Consider the following 12,002-nt stretch of genomic DNA (forward strand, 5'->3'; position numbering starts at 1 on the left):
TGTGGGCATCAGGTAGACAGACCGGGGGGAGAACCAATGCTGCTATCAAGACTCAGAAAGACGAACTGTCAATTGTTCATTCAGACGGTATTCAGACATCGTTCCGTCATACAGCGCACTGTTCGGATGCGCTAAGGCTAACACTCGATCATCATTGGAGCGGTGTTCCGCCGAACACGGGTCCCAGGCTGCAAGAGTCACGTCCAAGTCACGTAGCACCAGAGTCTATCTACATTTATACACTGTGCTCCCCACTGCAGCTATATGTCACCCACCTTTCGGGGAGCAATCTTTCACTCCCGTTATTCGACGAAGGAATTGGTGGCTGTTCGGAGAAAAATTCTGAAGCAGCCAATAACAGGCCCAAATAAGAAATAAGTGCTTCCTTGAACAGCCCCGAACAAATAGATAATGGAATACAGTTTTGCTAGTCCGCATAACTTTATTGTACACATCACACCTTTTTCATTCTTAGTACTGCTACAATTACGGGTGGAACGGTCCTTCAATGGAACTGCCATGGGCTACTTTCCAATCTAGATCATGTCAACAATCTTTTCGGTAAGTACAGTGCGGCATGTTTCTGTCTTCAAGAAACATATTTAAACATACATACACGAAATCTACTGCGCAGACATACCATTTTTCGAAAAGATCGATCAGATACATCCCGATCATCTGGAGGTGTAGCGATCGTAACATGGGGTTCTTTTCGAATCAAAGAAATTCAACTGACTATACAAACTTGGAGGCTGTGGCTGTGCAGGTGTGTCTTGGCAAAATCGTCACTATCTGCTCAGTTTATCTGCCACCATCAGAAACCGTCTCACAAAAAGACATAGAAGATTTATGCACTCATGCGGCTTCCAACTCTGTTTATTCTTGCAGGTGAGTTTAATGCCCATAACCCGCTTTGGTGCAGTACAAGAACAGACACAAGAGGAAAAAAATGATAGACTTCTATCGACGTCCTCAACATGTCTCTTGAACACCGGAAAATTCATGTACATACTCAATTCTTCTCAGCCCTAATGATCTCTCTTTTTGCACTTCATCTCTGTTTCAAGATATGGAATGGACCGAGGAAAACTCACAGGGGAGCAAGGGAGTGACCATTTCCCAGTGGTGTTAAAATATAACCGTGTAATCACTGCCCTAACGACACGTCCTCCCAAGCGGAAACTCGAACAAGGCGATTGGAGGCAATTTTCAGAAAAATGTGACCCGTCACTAGCTCCTTTTCATACGATGACGATCGAGGGAATTAACTTTCTTGTCACCATCGTAATCCTTGAGGCAGGAGAAAAATCCATATACCACAAACATCTGGCCAACTGCCAAAGCCTTGGTGGAAGTTAATGCAAGGAAACCCACATACTTAATTTCAGCGAGTTTTACAAATACTTTTTACCTCTACACCCAGCGCTCTTGTTGGGTGACGAAGCTATCGTCCCTTTTAGTACAGTATTTAATTTCTCGAAAGACATCGGAATTCTTAGCCTGTTGTAGTTTTAAAATTATGGTTTTATACATTCATGAGATAGTTGAAATAAACATGGTGTTTTATTTTAGCTAGTTGGTTCTTATCAATTCAATGGCGCATTATGACCGTAGTTGTCAAATACGCCAGAAAGACCGGAACCATCATCATCATCATTATTAGCCGTAGAGCATTAATCACCGCATCCGCAGTAAATCTGCACCAGCTCCCGTGGCATAGTTGGTTAGGATGATCGCTTTCCACGCCGAGACTGGGAGGTGACATGGGTTCGAATCTTGTCACCGGCTGTGCTGTCTGAGGCTTTCCCTGGGTTTCCGAAGACTTTCCCGACGAGAGTCGGCACAGTTCCCCCGAAGTCGACCTAGGACGCATACTAACCCCTCTGTCCACCATTCCTTCCTGCTGTCCTCTCTCCATCATTCCACGTCTGTACGCTGCTCATAGCATAACCACAGTTGCTTCGCGATGCTAACACGGAGTTAAAAAAAGTAAATATCTTCATTAAATCTTCAGTAAATAAAATGAGCTTCTGCTAAAGAACGACAAGTGCAGGTGACCTCTATAGCGCGTGTGAGCAGGGCTGGGCAGTAATACTGATATTTTGTATTATAATACAAATACATAATACGTGACGGCAATGAGTATTATAATACAAATACATAATACTCTTGCACCAAGGTATTATAATACATAATAATAATACATCTATGTATTACTTGAGTAATACTAGTAATACAATTCACTGGATTGATTGTGAGCCCGTTTTCGTAGTAAAGGGTTCTCCTTCATGATTTCTTCACACTCAAGGTGTGCAGAAGGATTGACCCTCTGAAATGAAAAAAAAAAAAAAAAAGAAGGAAAGAGAAACGGATGTCGTGCAGGAACGTTCTACGGATCCCGTTCACATGCGCGGTCAGTTTAAGCTGCAGAAGAATTACGCTTCATCATTACTAGGGTGATGTTGGTTATGTCCTCACCTTTTCACACAACATAAATAAAAACAACAGAGATTCACTCTGAGATACCTTCAAGTTCGAGGCTGACTGCTTCGATGCGCTGATCACTTCCGAACAGAATACACATTTTGCCTTTAGTGTGGCACAGTCTTCATGTGCTTAACCACAAAAAGCGGCCGTCCAAAATTCTGCAGTTCTGACGCAAAATTGTGCCGTTCTGACCTGGCACGCTGTTAATGGGTCACGGCTACAAGCACCCTTCTACGAAGACATTGCACGTGTGGTGACTAAACATGAGGGGATGTCGTTGTTGTCCCAAAGGAACGCCCGGAAACGAATGTTCTCAACTCTGAACTCATTGATCCAGTCCCGTGTAATCTGGGATAGGGGTCTTATTGTGAACTTACGGTCCGCGTGGCCGCACAACAGGCGCTTTTGTTTGTCACCAATGGGAGATGGGCTTCTTGGAAGGAAGATTACTGATCATCCGCACATGTGGCGCTTTTGTTAGGACCAAAAGCTCCACAAAAAGTATTACGACTTCACAAGTAATATAATACACGTAATACCTCAATTTGGTGTATTATAATACAGATACAAATACATTTTTAGAATCAGTATTATAATACATAAAACAGATACTCAAAGTATTACAGTAATAGTATTATAATACAAAGTATTACTATTACTGCCCAGCCCTGCAGTGAGTACAGAGTCGGGATTCGTACGCGGTCCTTCTCCCGGTATCGGCACAGAAGCATAGAACTCTCATAATAACTAGAAGCCAAGCCAGCGAAGGAGGGCGTCTCAACATGTGAGCCGCCATGATCGATACGGTAGGCCTAGCGTGTTACTAACGATGTCTTCTACGATTTCCGTGCGCCTTCTTTCATGTCGCAGCACAAGGTTTAAACGAGGGATGTGCCAACCGAGTCCGCGAATCTTCGAATCCACGAATCCTAAGCAGGGATTCGAGATTCGGGAATCCGAATCCCAGTGCCCAAAACGGCGATTCGAATCTTTCGTATCTACCAACCACGTTTGTTCGTTTCTTTTTCAAATTGGCGCCTGCGGAGTCCGCCGACAGCCTCATTGACCGACGGATGTTTTCTTGTTTCTTTCTTTACATTGCTCTGGACTGAAAGAGTTCGGGCGGGAACTGTTACATTACAAATTTAAAAGTAATATGGTATTGCTTTTGATTGTTGCTTTAGCTTTATGGAAATAATTCAGACTATTATAACGGCTGTGTAAATAAGTTCGACACATTCTTCAGAAACGAGAAACAAAGTATAGGTTTGGCAGTCGGGAACTCGTCAGTTGCCAAAAGGGCGGGGAATCTCAAACGAAACCGAAACTTCTGAATGTTCCTTCTCCTACCTGTACCATGCGTGACGTCACCGGTAGTCTCGTGTGGGCCGCCGGCAGTGTTTCGGGCACGCGCTTTGTAACTTCTTCGTGCCACATGGGTGACCAGTCATCTGCGGATATGCTTTAGCGACGATGCCGCGGCGTTTTCGAATAGAAAAAACATGAAAATAAAAAAACGCGCTGTCTTCTCACCTGCGAATTGACGAACCAAGGTATGTTAAAAATATGCACTTTTTAAAATGTTTTACGAAAATTACTTTTTCAAAACGGAGCGATCCGGCAATTTATATTCTACCACCATCCCATTACTTCAGCGCCACTAATGGCGAATTCGGGTGGTCATTTCGGAGCAACTTTTTTTGCCAGATCTCGAGCAGTCATGTTCGCTTGGTCAAAATGAAGCAAATCCCGCATGTTCGCGTGGCGCTTTCCGAGCGCTCGGAATTTGCTAGCTAGCACTTTTTTTTGCCCGGTCTCAAAACGATCGAGCAGCAGATTGCTCAACTGTATCCGGTGTCGTCACATCCGCACTGCAACGGTGGCGAGTGCCCTCATTGGCCCGCATGTTGAAATCACGTGGTTTAGCAGACGACAGAACTCGAAGACTTGCGACCGCGACGCCCCTAGCGTGATCCAAGTACCTAAAACCGCTAGATTCCTAGCAATCATGTTCGGGTGGCAACGGTCACGTGATCCAGCTCGGTCACCGACCTAGCAATTTCCGAGCGCTCGGCCGTTTTGCTACGAAATGACCACCCGAATTCGCTATAACAATGAACACGGAATCTGGTAGAAATGCGAAACACAATCCTCATATTTTACAGCCTTTTTTTGGGCATTACGAACGTAATTAATAAACGTATTGCAAACAACACAAAAATTTGGCAGACAAAAAACCTAAAAATGTACGAAACAACATAGCAGACGACACAGAGCGGCCGTTTTGAAACACAAACTTTCGAAACGAGTTCGAAAAATGAACCTCTTCACTCTAGGCCGTGTGAGACGTAACTTGCGTAGGACTAAGGTAAGACTTGCACCGGAACAAGTACTTGACCTAACCTACCCAGGTGAAAAATGTCTGCAATCGTTTTTGAAGGGATTTCCACTTGAAACCACGTACGTGCAAAGTGGTTCAAAGTACTCGTAGTTTCAAGTGGAAATCCTTTCATAAACCACTTGGGACAGCACACATTTTTCACGTAGGTAACCTCAGTCACGTCGGATGCACAGTCTACGTCAGCCCCCTCGACACATGGAATACGTATTCACCTGACCTAACCTAACCTCAGTCACGTCGGATGCACAGTCTACATCAGCCCTCTCGACACATGGAATACGTATTCGCCTGACCTGACCTAACCTCAGTCACGTCGGATGCACAATCTATGTAAGCCCTCACGACAAATAGCATACGTATTCACCTAACCTAACCTAGCATCAGTCACGTCGGATGCACAGTCTACATCACCCTTCTCGACACATGGAATGCGTATTCACCTGGCTTAACCTAACCTCAATCACGTCGGATGCACAGTCTACGCCAGCCCTCTCGACACATGGAATACGTATTCACCTAGCTTAACCTAACCTCAGCCACGTCGGATCCACAGTCTACGTCAGCCCTCTCGACACATGGAATACGAATTCACCTGGCTTAACCTAACCTCAGTCACGTCGGATGCACAGTCTACGTCAGGCCTCTCGACACATGGAATACGTATTCACCTGACCTAACATAACCTCAGTCACGTCGGGTGCACAGTCCACGTCAGCCCTCTCGACACATGGAATACGTATTCACCTTACCTAACCTAACCTCACTCACACCGGTTGCACATTGTACCTGGGGCCCACTCTTCGACATGTGCATACGTAATCAACTGGGCTAACCTAACCTCAGTCACACATGATGCACGTTCTACATGGACCCACTCTTCGACATCAATACCTAACCTGGGAAAAGATGCACTCCCTCCACATCCAGGTGTTGCTTTTTGTTTCAATTTGTAGGATTTATTTCCATTTCCCAACATAAAAAGTTTCATTAAACAAAAGCCATCTTACGCAGCCCTACCATACCCAAAAAGCTTCTCATACTACTATATCCGATAGGAGACGACTCTTAACCTCTCCATACCCAGAACGCGTCTTATGCGACTTTATCGGATAGCAGACGACTATGCGATATATAGCCGATCGCCGATCACTCGCCCGCATGCTCTCGTATCGTCTCACAACATTGACAACGTGCCAAAATTGCCAGAGGCTAATTCCACGCCTATCCGTCCGCCGTGGCATCGTTACCAATATACAGCCTCATCTGCTTCCTCGATTTCGTTCTAAAATATCGCTGGCGGTACCGAAAGCCCTACACGAGGAATACTGGTGAGGTGAAGCTCAGTGTTGCTGGACTGCTTTGCCATGGAGGAGCGCCAAATCACTCAACGGGAAATATTCCTTTTCTAATTATATGTGCAAGTTGGGGATGATAAATTGTGTTCACTGAAATATCTTACGGTACGGGTTGGTGTCGCACTCAACGCGTTTTTGGTAAGGAGCCTACTTAAGCGACTCCGTCCTAGGGTGGTATCAGCCTTTGACACACCACTTGCCGCCACCCACCATCTTGGTCTCCATTCCCTAGATGGCTTGGTATAGCGAGCATAGTCGTACACTCTTAGAAACGAACTTCACCGCATAGCACGCTTCTAGCCAACCATCATCACGAATGATATCGTTATATGCTCTGATTTGTTAAAACGAGAGGAGTACACCCTTTTTGTGACGATTATGCTGTACGTAATTGTCACAAAAACGGCGTACACGCCTCCCATTTTCAACAAATCAGAGCATATAACGATATCATTCGAGATGCTGGCTGGTGGGGAGCGTGCTACGTGGCGAATTTCATTTCTGCAACACCCTTCGCGATTCTGTCAAAGCATGGGGGCCAACATGGTGGCCGCCTGAGGCACATCGACTGGAGATGTCACCACCCTAAAGACGCAGTCGCGTATGTAGGCTCCCTAGTTTTTGGTGCGGAGTCTCCCTTTAAGAAGAACTACATAGGTATATTTTCTCCCGAAACTGAAATATTATTTACTTTTTGTCCCTTATTTATGTACTTCTTTTTTCATTAATGTTCTGCTTCACAACACTTTTCAGTAGAAGTTTTTTTTTCTTGACTTTTAAACTCTTTTTAAAGAAAGGATTCGAAATATTCCAGATTCGTGGATTCGCAGAACCTTCCTTGGATTCGGATTCGCAAAATTCTGGATTCGTCCCATCTCTAGTTTAAACCGTACGATACTCGTTTTCCACGGAATCGAAGCACACAGACGACGGCAGACAAAACACACGCTCTTCGCACACGGCATGGCACGCGAAGCCCAGCGGAAGCGGAAGCGACTTGCATCGCACTGGATACCATTGCACCGAACGCAGCTGGTCTTCACACGTGGAAAGGGTGTGGCCGAAGCCGGCCGAATCCACAATATCGATAATGGCGCGTCCCGGACTTGGACATTGGGAGCGGGTCTTGCCTCCGTACAACTCCTTTGCTCTCCCCCATCACTCTCCCTCCCAGCTTTTCTTCTAGCCTGTCTATACTTATGAGTTCTATGTACAGAAGGTACTTACCTTCACCGTTCAAACAGCAAAACACCCCGTCGCTTCGTTTTATACACGCGTGACGTAGAACATTACTCACCGAATTCCAGCACACCAACGCTCTGCGCTCAAAGCTCTTTTGACCTTTTTGGACACAATAGGACTTCGGCCCTTATTGTGACGGCGCTCATTATTTCACTCCCCACATCACCGCCAGCAATGAGGTAGAGTATCGCCCCTGGCGATGTAACTCCCCAATCATCATCTGAAAATAAAGTTGTCGTTGCTAATCACCGAATATCGCTCTGCCGAAACCAAAACAGAGAGCATCAGGAGCGCCGACGGAGACTTTTCTGTACCGCAAAGTGGTAGGTAATAAACATAACTGGAGTACATTTACACGTAAGGTGTGTCAGCCGCAAAGCGGTTGATCTGGCCAGCAGGTCATCACCTACTCCAATCATCTCCATCGCTCCAGAGCATGGGCCCTCTGACGTGAAATGAGCGCTGACCAGTTAGCGGTTCACTTGCCTACGCTTATTAATCAAGTAAAATCCTGACTTTTACATTTTTGTTTAGGGCGCTGTAGTCACTTGTACGGTAGCGATCGGAGCTTCTTGGGCGCTTTCGGTCAAATATCCGGCTCTCAATTGCGTGTCACACACGGGGGTGACGGAAGATAAGGGACAGCCGCCAGAGACGCTCTCCGGTATCCATTCTCTACGCAATGCGGCAGCAGTCGCGGTGCGTTTGTCACCAAAAGCATAAAAGCACGCTAGAGTTGTAATCATGGGCGCCGTCACGGGGGGCAAAAGGGGGGGGGCGATGCCCCCCTGGCTTCCCGAAATGTAGGGTTGCTGAGCCAAGACAATGTACAGGGGTCGCCACGATTAAACTTCGGGGTTTGTAAGGTAGATTAAACAAATAGCGACGGTGTCGGGAAGCATACAGTAGATGTGAGAGGACGTATTATGCCCCCCAAATTTTATGTCGATACTGCCACTTGGTCCGTTTCGGTGGGGATAATCGTGAAAAAAAAAAAAAAAAAACTCCGCTCCCTAAGATTTCCAGTCGGCTATGTTTCAGGTCCTTCCGTCCGATGGCGGAACGGTCGAACGCGGCGTTACACTTCGCGGCGGTGTGACTTCGCACAGGGTCCTCTGCATTCGGTTCCACTTACAATAAGTATCTAAAGAGATTGAAACATTTATTTTACTGAAAAACAAGCTTTCAGACGGAGTCGAAGGACGGAGACGAAGGACGGACTCCGTCCGAAAGCTTGTTTTTCAGTAAAATAAATGTTTCAATCTCTTTAAATACTTATTTCATTCACTTGCGAGTGCTAGACTTCTCCCATTTTTGCCTGTTAGTTTCTGTTCCACTTGTTCATTTGGTTTCGATATCGTCTGCAACGCCGCGTTCGATCGTTCCGCCATCTGACGGGATGAGCTGAAACACAGGTATAGCCGATTGAAAATGTTAGGGAACGGTGTTTTTTATTTTTCACAATTTATTCCCAGAGAAACGACATAAAATTTTTGGGCATAATTACATCCTCTAGCATCTACTTAAGCTTCTCGACACAGTTTTGTACTTGTTTTATCTCCGTTACAAACCCCGAAGTTTATCTTGGCGAACCCTGTAGTTGCGGGCGCAGTTGACGCACTTGCCCCCAACATTCTGCCCGGTCCCCCCTCCACCTGAAAAAAATCCTGGCGGCGCCCATGGTTGTAATGCATCGTGCATGCGCAAGGGATAGCTTTGATGATTCTGAGCACGCCCACAACAGAAAGAGAGCAGTGCGCGGAACAACCAACGCTATCCGTTACGTACGCAAAGGCGATAGCGTACGACGTATAGGTTGGGACAAAAGTTTACGAAACACGCGAGCGGCGTACTTCTTCGTCGGTGCGACACCGTAGCGGCCGCCAGAAGCGGGCGAGTTCATGTTTCAGAGGGGTGGACGGGTACGCTGTTACCGACACCCAGCTGTAGCTTCCACTTCCCAGGCACACCCAAGCGATACCGGAACTACCACTGTGTGTCGCTAACAGCGCACCCTTCCATCCCTCCGAAACAGTGAACTCACCCGCTTCCGGGAGCCGCTAGGGTGTCGCACCGACGAAAAAGTACGTCGCTCGCGTGTTCCGTAAACTTTTGTCCGAACCTGTACTAAAAGTCTCTGCTATCTCGCCTACCCAACGACAGAGCTGTGAGCGCTTTGTTCCAGTCCGATATAGAAAAAGCAGGATTACTTATGCATAATGTAAAAACCCCGAGACTAGGGAACACGAAGGGACAGACACAACACGAGTGTTCCCTAGTCTCGGGGTTTTTACATTATGCATCATCTTCACCAGCTCGCTTGTTTCCTAGCCATTTTTTTTTTTCATTTTTTCAGGATTACTTAATCGTCTCTTCCGGTTTTTGTTCCTCATCTTCCGTCACCCGCGTGTGTCAACCAGGCGTATGAATTCGCAGTTGACCCCGACCCAGGCCCGACACACGACCCCGGGCCAGTCCCGCCTGAAAACCGCCAAGCCCGGGCCCGTGCAGTGCTCTAGTTTCATGTAATGTCGTCCGATACCACATTAGTTACAGACTGAAGAAGAGAGTTTCGAATTCGAGATTAGAGTAAGGAAAAAAGAAATGTTTAGAATCTTTGATGCGCAAACACGCGTTACAATGTGTGGTACACAGATTTCATAACATGGCAATCTGTATTCCAAAAGTTGTTAAAGAGCGCAACTCGCTTTTATTCAGTGTCACCGTTAAGAGTGGCAACGATACCAGAAGTGGGCTGTGTTGCGCGAAGTGGAATCGCTAGCTTTGCGCAGTGGCGGTGTCGTAGCCAGTGAAGTGTAAACTGAGGCGCGACTATTGCTAGTTGAAAACTTTTCCCAATACCTCGCTTTGACGACGTGAAATACCGTCGGCTATAGCAATTTTTGCAGCCTCTGTGGAGGCCACTGTGAAATTCAAAATAAGAATCATTGGAAGCACATCGCGTTGGTGGTATAATCGGCATGTTCCGCAAACAGTAAAACCAGCTCCCGTAACAAATTTAATGAGACCTGCAACAAATAAAATCAGCTCCTCTGTCGCTTTCCAGTCTCATATTAGCGATGATACAGCGTCAGCCGCGCGGGCTGTGGGGTGGCAGGTGTGTTGTTGTTATCGCTATCGTACGTATATGTGCACTAGTAATGCCCCATGATCACGCTTTATAATATCGCGAACGTGTGAGGGCAATCACTAGTGTCACTCGAAAAAGTGTTTTTCTGGTAGCGTGGTAGTCTGCGATAACCAGCGATCCTCGGCTGAGTTAGTACAGTATCGCACGGCACTCTTGCTGAGTGTACGAGATCACGGACGCCATCGCAGCCACCGCTGACTACGGGTGCGACTGAAATGGCCGCACACTATCAGATGATTGTGATGGTGAGTCAAAATGCCGAGCTCTGAAAGAAGCACACTTTCGGGAGTTTTAGCAGATCGATACGATTCTCTACTCGGATACGACACGATAAAAAGAAAGCTGTCAGATCAAAAATTGGGACTAACATGTTAATCTTTCTCTTTTACCAATCAATCCAATCAAGGATCAACAACGTGACGTAAGCCACATCAAAGGGATCAGGCGATTGTTTTTTCATGTTATCCGAAACGTTATCGTTAAGACCTTCCGATCTGCCCGTACACGATCACTCGGACGGATCCCCTTCGTCTGTGTGGTCTTAAATTCTGTCGATGCAGAGAATTCCTTGTTTCCAGAGAATTCCTTGCAGAAGAGTTCCTTGTTTCTTCAGAGAATGGGTTTGTGTATACTGTAGTAGGAGATGCACCCAAGTGACATGCCAAATGCAGTTCAATGATGGCCCAAATTTGGCAAGCCAAGGTGGCCATACATGGAACAAGTTTGGCCGTACAGCACATTCCCGGTTTGGGATCGTTTCTTTTTTTTTTTGGCCAAAGTGACCAGAGACCGGGTTTCACTTGGGTGGCCAACAACAGCCCAAAGATGTTCCCTATACACATGCAAGATACATGTTTCTCCTTTGTTTTTAGTTATTTGTGCGCTATTTACTTTTCTTCAACGTGGGAAGTCAGATGAATGGCTGACTACAAGTTCTTCGGCGGCTCTGGCGCCCGTGTTTAGCATGGCTAAATATGACCAGCGTGAGTGCCATATGCTCTATCAGCTTCACAGAGGCATAGGTTGAGGGGTTGGCGCCTCGGCAAGACGTGGCTTCTATTGGCATCGGAGCTGAAGACCAGCCATACAGACTATAACTATCAGCGAAATGGATGGGACATATACGGCACTGAAATACAAACTGTTGGGCAGCTTCATCAGGTGTGTAGTGGGGCGTAGAATGTTTTGTAACGGTGACGGGTATACGTCTTTGTTACCCCGTGCATCTGCAAAGCGTCAAGTATACAAAACAACTTTCCTGGCGTGCTCTAATGTGAAATATATTGTGTTTCTAATTATACTAGAGCGGGGTGTAAAACCAGTCAGTTTACTCCGTGGCTTGATAAGTGTTAAACGTGTGCTTGGC

General features: G+C 46.3%; 1 non-coding gene across 1 annotated transcript; it reads left to right on the plus strand.

Moving 5' to 3' along the window:
* The first annotated feature begins 10,265 nt into the window (after nt 1-10,265).
* Nucleotides 10,266-10,406, plus strand: LOC135390218 (U4 spliceosomal RNA). Its single transcript, XR_010421782.1, has one exon. It is a non-coding gene; the product is annotated as a U4 spliceosomal RNA (small nuclear RNA).
* Nucleotides 10,407-12,002: the final 1,596 nt, after the last annotated feature.

This window comes from Ornithodoros turicata, chromosome 3 (genome assembly GCF_037126465.1).
Source record: "Ornithodoros turicata isolate Travis chromosome 3, ASM3712646v1, whole genome shotgun sequence".
Classification (NCBI taxonomy): domain Eukaryota; kingdom Metazoa; phylum Arthropoda; class Arachnida; order Ixodida; family Argasidae; genus Ornithodoros; species Ornithodoros turicata.